The following is a 9,684-nucleotide window of genomic DNA, read 5'->3' on the forward strand; positions in this document are numbered from 1 at the left end:
GTTTTTTCTTTCTCTCTCTCGGGAAATCTGAGTTGCATCCAGCCTACACCTCCCCATTTTCCTGCTCAAAATAATAACAGCCTCATTCGCTAAAGGCACTATTAGGATATTAAGTGAATATGAATGTGACTTAATTCAGTTGTTATTTTAGGAGCTTTGCCTCGTCAGGGTTTTACAAAGCTTCATTCCTCCGCTCACTGGAGACCGGCTTTAACACGCCCCTGCTGAGCTGTTGCTGCAAGCCACAAACCCATCACGCGGGGAGTTTTACTTAATGCTAAGGGCTGGATTTTATTTTGCTTAGTGTCGGAGTCTGCCTGCCATGCTGCTGGGGGAGCCGGGGAATGATGAGCTCCAGTCCATCATGCTTGGGGCAGAAATGCCTCTTGGGCCGGTGATTTCTTAGGCAAAATCCAAACGTTCGCATGCCCGGAAAGCACCACATCCCTGTTCCTCTACCTCAGAGAGGCTCAGGGCTTTACCAACYTGTAGCACCAGGTCTCATCTCCTGCTTGGCATCCCAACCTGCATTTTCCCCATCCACTGCTSTGGAGCAGATGTGGTGCTGTCCTGGAGACCCTGCTTGGGGGATGCAATTTCAGCATCTCTCAAAACTGGTTGCACATGGGGATGAGGAACAGCTGTGATCCTGCTCTGGTATCATTGGGCACTTTATCCTTAAAAGGAGGAGTGAATCCCTGGGGAGCACCAGGGTCATGCAGAACAAACCTTGCTCAGGAAWTGGGTCCTGGTTCCCCATCACACAGGCAGGTGATGCCCCCACCCAGACCTGGCAGAAACTTAGAGGGGGAGAAGGAGGAGAGAAAAGGAGAGGAGGGACCCAGGCTTTGCTGGGATAGATGCTGTGGCCTTTGCCCTGTGGCAGGCAAGCTCCTGGGTGCCCATAAGTATACGACATTCGCCAGGGCTTTTGAAGGATATACATGTCCTTGAAATTCCCCATAGTGCGAGGGGAAGAGAGACCGTGACCCAGAGGGGCAAGATGAAGGGKCTCAGATCCCCACCAGATCCTAGCCTGAGGGCAAGAGAGAGCCTAATGCTCCTTAACACTTGCACAGTTGGACTGCAAGATCCATCACATACCTCCTCCCTCCTGTTCCTGCAGCAGAGATGGAAAAGAGAGGATAAGACCCCAAAATAAACTCACACATGGTGTCAGGACATATTCATGTCCGCAGCAGCAAGCTGGAGGAGGAAGCCCTCCAAACAGGGCTCTCCCGGCCCCTAACCTTGCTTCATCCACAGCCCGGGATTTATGGCATAAAAGCTTGGCAGTGACCTCTGATCTGCTCCAGCACCGAGCGYGGACTCGGATGGCATTACAGTGTGATGTACGGCCAGCGGCTCTGCCGGGCGGCCTCTCGTGAGCGATGGCTTGCGATATTTCTGGAGTTTATACCTAGCTCTCCAGCTCGACAGGCTTGCTGGATATGATTTGTGCCCCGTGTAGCTCTATAAATATTGAGCTTGGAGCATTATATACGGCGACAGCCCTACAGCACTCCGGGTGATATATCCCTGCGTTTGCAGTTGTAGGCGAATAATTTTAGTTTGAGTGGTGTGGCAATGAGAACAAGGAGGAAGTAAAATAAAAGGGTAATTCAAGACCAAGTGAGCAGCAGGGAGCGTGTGTGAGATTTGGCTTATCACTCAAAGCTTTTCCCACCAAATCATTCTGGAAATTGATGGCTGGAGTCAATTCCCAAATTAGTTACCTTATCCCTGTGTAGTGCTSCTGCCTGCAAAGTAAACAGATGTCACCTAGCCCTCTTTTGCTCCTGATTTTAAAGGTAAAGGAGAGAAGGCATCAGAACAGTGTAGGAAGGAACAGAAGATGAAATTGATGCTCCTCTGCTGTGGGAATCACCATGTCTCGTGGCATTAGAGCATTCCCTGGTGTGAATCCAGCCTTTTCCTGCAGCAGAATTGCCCCAGGAACCTGTCCTAACAAGCAGGTCATGGGCATGCCTCACATTTGAGGACATGGGACATGCACCCTGCATGTCTATACCAGGAATGTGTTTACAATTGTGGGGAAAGGGACCTTATGACATCCCCAAAGCGCCCCATGAGGACATGACCTGGGCCAAGCAGCGATGATGCAAGAAGCMGGTCAAGGGCAGGCGAGAGCATTTAAAAGGAGCTGGGATATTTGCTCTGATTTTGTGCGGAGATGGAAGTTCTGCAGGGATAAATAGAGCTTCGTGGTGACATTATGTCAGGCCAGGGATTGCAGCCATTTGCTATTGCATCTATTGCAGGCACAAGGGATGCAGGAATTGATTGGGTTTCTTCCTCCGGCAAAGATTCAGAGGAATAAAAATGATTTCCACTGGAAGCTGCTGCTTTAATCTTGAAAAGACTCAAAAGGCACAGGGAAATTGGGATGTGGCACAAAACAATTCAAGCTTAAGGTTGCAGTTCTTAGCATGGGAGAAGCCTTGCAGTGCCATGGCAGAAGGGCAGGATCTCCTTTTAGCAGAGCCCATTAATCAAACTTTGATGTTCCCTTGGAAATTTGCAATAATTTAGAGAGATGGGGTGGGCTGGAGCACAAATGAGGGGCGAAATGCTGGGCCTGTAAGATCCCATAGTCAAATGAATTGCRAGAAAGATCCTTTCTGGTCATGAAACTCATCAATCCCTCACTTGAATGAGTCATTATGACTTGAATCATCTCATATTCCCAAGACCATTTTTTGGGGATGATTTTTCCCTCTGGGGAGAAGCAGCAATGCCAGGCCCCAAACCATGCAGCCCAGGAGAAGRGACCTGCAGACCAGAGCCAGCCCTTCCAGTCACAGCCAGGGTACTGGACTGTGGGAGGCATTTTCAGCACATGCTTCTCCATGGTTTTCCATCTTTATTTCCTCTCACCAGCAACTGAAGACATCCTGCTGAGACCTTCCTGTAGCCTATTAGCACAAGATTTATACTGCAAATGCCCTGATTGTTTAACATCCGAGCCCTTTCCCAGGGACTTTTCATCCCTCGTGCTGACAATATTTCTCTCCAAGAAATACAGCCTGACTGTGGCTAAGCCATCCCCGTGCCCCTTAGTCCTTGCTGCCCTCCCGACCGCTCTGCTCGCTTGAATGAGACACTTCACCCTACTCTCTACCAGCCAAATGCACCTGGGAGGAGGAATTAGCTGCTCCGGTGACAGCTCGGTTCCTCAGGAGGGTCACAGTGCAGTTCCAACAGCAGGGAAATGGAGCAGCTTCCCAGGTGCTGGCAGCTCAGGGCTCTAATTCCCCAAACATCCCCCCAAACCAAGTACTGTGTCAAGTGGGACTCACCTGGGTGTTATCTTGGGGTGCTAATGATGTGGGAAACGAGGCACTCCATCATGTTCGCTTTGCGTTCCCCTGTGCTCCCTCCTGCCTGGGGCAAACAGCTTCCATCTCTTCACGGCTTTTCTTCCTACTTCATACATCAATGAGCAGCCTCATCCTGAAGATCTGGAGAAAYTGCCCAAACAGCCTCCTTTCCCCCAAAACTGAGGTTTTCTGGGCGGAGGAGAGCAGGTCACCCTGAGAGTGCCCATGCCAGGATGGCAGGGACAGCTGCCTCCTCCTCTCCGCCCCGCAGGTGGAAGCCCACTTTGAGCAGGTATCTTCAGGACTGCCAAATTCAGCTGAAATTGTGTCAGAGAGGACAAAAAATACTAATAAAGATGATGGGCACTTGCAGGCATTTATCCACACGTGCACACACCAGGTTGCACTCTCAAAATCCTTGCTTTTTTTTTTTTTTGCAAAACAGGCTAAAAATAGGAGCCAAAGAAGTGAAAATTCACTGCCAGTAGGCCATCCAGGGAATGTTTATCCCAGATTTCAGCACATCATTTTAGATCATGTCCTGGCCACTGCCCTCTGGGCTCTGTTTCTCTGATAAATGCACCATGGAATAAACACCAAGTGATGGCAGAACGTGAATAATCCCTTCTCAGAAAGAAATACTTTTTCTGATGGATGCTGGGGAATAAATGCAGCTTTAAAAAGCAATAAGTTGTTAAACAAACACACACCAGCAAACCCCATTAAAGTCATTTGATGTAAGCCAGGGAGAAGCGTCTCTAAATCACTTAATTATTTTAGAGACAAAAGCACATTTGTCTAAACTGGTTCAGATCACCTTTGGGGAAGGAGGAGAGAGGGTTTGTGTCTGCACCATTAAATGCTTTGTGTTCCTGCAGCTCACCCCAGATCGCAGCCAGAGGATTGCCAGACTTATTTTGATTGCATTAAAGACATTCATACRCACTAATAAAATAAAGGAGATTTCCTTGAGCTTTATTGGCTTCCTACACCATGAAGAGAAAAACATTTTTTCCTTGTCTGTTTTCACATTGCTTTGGTTTTATTTCTTTTCTATCCTGAAAGAAAAGGGCGTTGATTAATGCAAGCAGCTTCTTGGTGGTCCTTGAGGGCTGTTCCTCAGCCTGATGCTKCCAGAGCCTCCTCTTTTGACTAAGTTCATCCTTCTGCGCTTAGGAAAAYCCAACTTCTCCACCTAGGATTTAGGTAGGCCATGCTAGCCGGGAGAGGGCTAGTGGGCAGAGCTGGGATGGAACCTCCCTCTCCCTTGAGTGTTCTACCAGCCCTGGAGATGCACAGAAATGCCTCCACTTGCTGCAGCCTTCGGCAAGGTGTTCACACCACAGGTGTTGAACATGCTTCCCTGACAATTCCTGGCCCATCTCAATCTACCCATTCACTGAAGCACCAGGTGATGGGACATCCTATGGAGAAGCTGCCAGGCCATCACTTACAAACCCCAGAAAACTTTCTGCTCTCACCCCAAGTTTCTCAGGGCTGGCTTTATACCTGATGAAATGCATGCCGGGCAGGTGTGAGCAGATGAGGAGCAGGTGAGCTGCTCGTGGGCACACCTTTGCAACCTGACCGACTTGACCATTCTTTGATGGCATCTCCCTATGCATTAGGGAGAACTTTGTGATCATGCTGTGCCCAAAAAGACCCTTTCCCACTGGACCTTGCCACACATGTCCCAGCTGTCACCAGCACAGCCTCCCCCTGTGCCCATTTGGGGCATTGATTTTAGCAGCTTGGGTCCAAGGGTGCCCCACGCCAAGGGCCTGGGGTGACCGTGCCTCTGCACGGGAAATGGGGTTGGAACGGACGGGGGTGATGTGTCACTGCTGCCACCAGGAKAAGCTGTTGACGGAGCCGCCACACGCGCTCTCTTGCCCCTAGATGGAGCTCGGTGCCCACGATTTACTCCAGGGTGGCCCGAAGGGCTGGGAGCAGCGCGGGGCCGGCCGGGCGGGCAGGGATGTGCCAGGACAGCGGTCCCCGGCGAGGGGCCAGCAGGGCTGGGGTGYCCCCAACCCAGCCTCTCCAGCGCACCCATGGGTGCAGGCGCTCGGGCGGCAAGGAGGCCACGGAGCCACCAGCACCTGGTGGCAGGAGGACAGCATGGGCTGGCTCCTGACCTTGGCCGATTTGGGCAAGTCCTGCTGCAGGGGGCAAACCCCCACTCCRCAAAAGAGAGATGGAGGAGAAGGGTCCATGAAGCCTCAGGTCTGTCCCATGCTTCACGCTGCCTGTCTCACCTCCCGCTGCTGGAAGCAGCTCTGTTACACACGGCAAGGCCAGGTTTTGGATCTATCATAACAACCCGCAAGGTTTGGGCACTTGGTTTTGCTGAGAGGAAGGCCGCTCTACCCCAGCATTTCTACTAGGAACATCCTCTTGCTGGTTTTGGTTGCTAGGAATGGGCAGGACAACAGGTCACATCCCTCCGCGGAGGAGAGGGTCCCTCCCGCGGGATGGGAGCAGGAACCCAGCAGTGMATGGCAAGGCCAAACCGCACGTGGCTCCAGGCCCCGGGCTGCAAACCCTGCCACGGAGCAGCCCTGCTCTGGAGAGCTCCACAGCGAATGCTTCACGACATGGAGAGAGCTTATCAGCCTTTTACCCCACCGCTTTCATGGGAGCATCTCCCTCCTCTTGCTTTTCGACCTCTTGGAGGACTGGCTGGGTTTACACTCCTTTCCTCGATCCCACCGGACCCACAAGCTCCAGCTGCCTGGTAATGGGTCCACACTGCAGCTACTCTTGGAGCTGGCCTGGAAGAATACTCCAATAATGCAGGGAAGGCGCTGAGCCTTGAAAAGAGGGAATGCAACTCAGAAAGCTGTTATAAGCCAGGAGGAGACCAGCAGGCACCAGCACATGTGCATTTTTTTTTTAATCACTTTTTTTTTATTATTTTAAGGCTACTGCCATTCCTGCTCAAAGACCAAGGCTCTTCATACACGAKGATAATTGGTTTTCCACTCCCAAAGCCCATGAGCAAAGGGAGACACAGGGTGACTAATGCACCTCCAGCCCAAGCGGACGATTTGACTTCACTCAGCGTTGCTTGCCTGCAAATATTTCTCAGCTTTCTGGAGTTCAGCTCCCTAGGAGGTTTTGAGCTTGACTTTTCAAAACAAAACCCAAAAATATTAATTTAAATGACCAAAATAGCAAATCTTATTGATGGAAGTGAACAAGGACAAAGACGTTGATGCTCAAGTCTGGGGCAAGTGGGATATTACCCACAGATTTCCTGCTGCAACTAAGGCAAAAAAAAAACCCAAAACAACAACAACAACAAAAACCCCAGCATACTAGACAGTTTTCAAATAAAAAAAGTCTGGAAAAAATGGAGAAAATCGGCATGGTTTGATTCCATCAGAAGTTTGTTGTGAACATCAGTAGTTTGAGATACAATTGCATAGTATTTAAAGAAATAGAAAAATATTTCTCTTCACAAATTGAAAGCTTTTTATTAAAAAGAAAATCAGGATAGGACATTTTGATTTCATGTGTTTTTCAGATAAATGACAGTCAAAGCTCATGGTGGCACAAAGAACCCAGCGTTACTCAATCAGTGATTTTCTGCAAGAAAAAAGAAGTCACAAATTTAAAACATTCCAGCTGTTCCAGAAACAAAGACACAGTCTGAGCTYTGCTTTTTAAGGAAACCCCAACAGCTTTCAAGGCAAACAAGTCCCCATTCTGTCCATAAAGGCAAGGATATATCCATGCACGGGAGCTGAGCCAGGTTGGGAGGACTTTGGCCCTACCAAGACCTGAGCTCCTGTTGGTGCCAGGAGGACTCAGGAGCCCTCAGCTGATTCCAGATGTGTCCAAGCAAAACGGCGCCTGCATCAGGGGCTGCCTGAGGCCGAAATTCCCAGCCAAAATTCCTGGCCGAAATTCCCAGCCTCCCGCTGGAGGCTCGGAGCCGCTGCTCACTCGGGCGACCCCGGGCTCAGCTAATTGCCTAAATGGGGGCCAGACCTCACGGTCCCTCCTGCCCAGCTGGGACCGAGCCCAGACAACCGCAGCGTGTCCAGCTGGGCTTCGTCTCCTCCAGCTCCGCACAGATGTTTCATACTCACTTTCCTCCAGCAAGGGCTATTCCCCCCAGCTCCCTTTTTTCCCTCCRAAATCTCAGTGCATCTATAGGTGAACTCAGAAAATCTGTTGCTCCCAGTCACCCAAGGCATCTCCATACGTGCCATATCCATACGTGCAATCACTCCATGATCTCCTGCACAGTACCTATACACTCAGCTGCATGTATTGCATATATAATATACACTCCCAASGCGTGCTCTGCCTTGCTTTGCATTTCCTAGATCTGGGCGAGCAAAGAGTGGAAAACCAATCCGTGCTGGTGCCGGCTTCACCATGGGGATTTGCTCTGTTCGTGTATTATAGAAGGGGAAAGTGTCTCTCCAAGCCTCTTAATGCAGTTTTATTCCTGTTCCCAAACAGGTATAATGCGAAAAATGAAGTCAGCCTGGTATGGATGGCCCCAGGACACGTCTGAGGTGATCAGTCGGCAAACATATAATTATGTCTCCCCCTTTCATGCCATTGCTTACTGGTTTAATTCCAGCATATTTCAGACAATTTTTATTTTCTAGGTGTAGATCATCATGTTATGATGATAACTGGAAGCGTGTATTAAGATCGCAATAAAAAACTCCTGTTACCAAAAGAATTTTAGGAATGAATTTAGGAGAAATATTTTCACAGAAGACTGTCTGAAAGCAATCACTGCAGGAACAAAAAAGATCAGATAATTATTTTTCTGGTTCCAACATTACATATAATGTCATTTCAAGATTTCTTTCTTTTTTTTTTTTTTTAACAGGAAAGATTGATATGAAAAAGAGGAAGTAAATAGTTTCTAGAACAAGATGTAGCTAAATATTGTATCTAAACAATTCTCTTGAATTTGCATCATCATGCATTCAACTTTACCGGGAAACATTTTGGAATATGAAATGAATAATGTGGATATTATAAAATGGCTGTCTCGGAATTAAATTTTAAGATATTGATGTGTCATAATAATAAAATAGAAAACATTTGTAATATCAAGAGTGAGCCCCGTGATCAGTTTTCTTATTTCACGGCTGCCTTTTTTTTTTCCCTATGCAGAAAGCTTGGGATGAAAAAGAACCGTACACTCCAGCAAACTGTGAGCTGTTAAAGATCTGCAYGCAGCGATGCCTCCTGAAGCAGTAAGCCCTAAGCACGGCATTACCTTTGCAGCCAAAGTTGAACATATATTAAACCATTAGCTGAACCAGCTCCTAAAAACCCATCTTTGGCATGAAACAATTCAAACGAAAGACATTCATCAAATTTACCTTGGGAAAAAAAATGCAAGCAAATATATTTATTTTCACCTTTTTTTTTTTCCTCCCCACGAGTAATCAAACATCTTTTGAAAATATTTCATAATCTGTGTCCTCTGCAATGTACTTATTTTTCTGGTCTTTCTCATTTTCGGCTTCTTGTCCCTCCTTCTCCAAAGAGGCCTGTGTTTTCCTGCCTGTGTTGTACTGCAAAAAGGGAAAATCCCCTTATTCAGCCCCATCCTGCATTAATTATGTTGGGGAAAAAAAATACACTGTTAACCCTTGCACTTAAACTCCCCAGCAGTTCCGCATAGCTCGCACAGAGAAGCACACCGGGATTTGCAGCCTTGGTCCAGTGGCTCCCTGCAAGCGCCGAGCGCCTGCCTTGCATTCCCAGCCATCCAAGCATCCCTTAGCCTTTGCTTTCCATGGTATTGGAGGGAAATCTCAGCTCAGTTTCCCAGGAATAAACCTGGAGTCTTCCCCCCGTTTGATTTTCCCCTGATCAAGTCTTCTCCAGTTGGGGAAGGTGATGGAAAATAAGGTTGAGGTGAACTCAGTCCCTAGAATAATTCCCTGCAAGACTGTCTCTAAAATACACAACTCCTGATTTCTATATAGAAAACCTTTCTATATAAAGTTTAAGCACTAACACATCTAAATTCCCCCAGCCCAGCCATGTACCTGTGGCCATGCCCAGGAATTATTCAACATGTGAACAATTTTCTTTTTTCTTTTCTTTTCTTTTCTTTTCTTTTCTTTTCTTTTCTTTTCCCTGTAAAGGCACTTGACTTAAAGCAAGTGCTAAACTCACAGCTGGGTTGAAGACCAAAAATGTTTGCAGGGGTCAGGAATCAAAATATATCAAATTATCACCAGGGCTTCCAAAGCAGACTCCAGCACAAACGAAATCAGAACATTAACTCCATTTTCATCTTAAGCAAATATCAAAAGCTTCAGTATTAAGTGTTCTGATGTGCTGTCTTCTCTCC

Source organism: Nothoprocta perdicaria, unplaced genomic scaffold (genome assembly GCF_003342845.1).
Source record: "Nothoprocta perdicaria isolate Ctin4 unplaced genomic scaffold, notPer1 scaffold_7, whole genome shotgun sequence".
Lineage (NCBI taxonomy): Eukaryota > Metazoa > Chordata > Aves > Tinamiformes > Tinamidae > Nothoprocta > Nothoprocta perdicaria.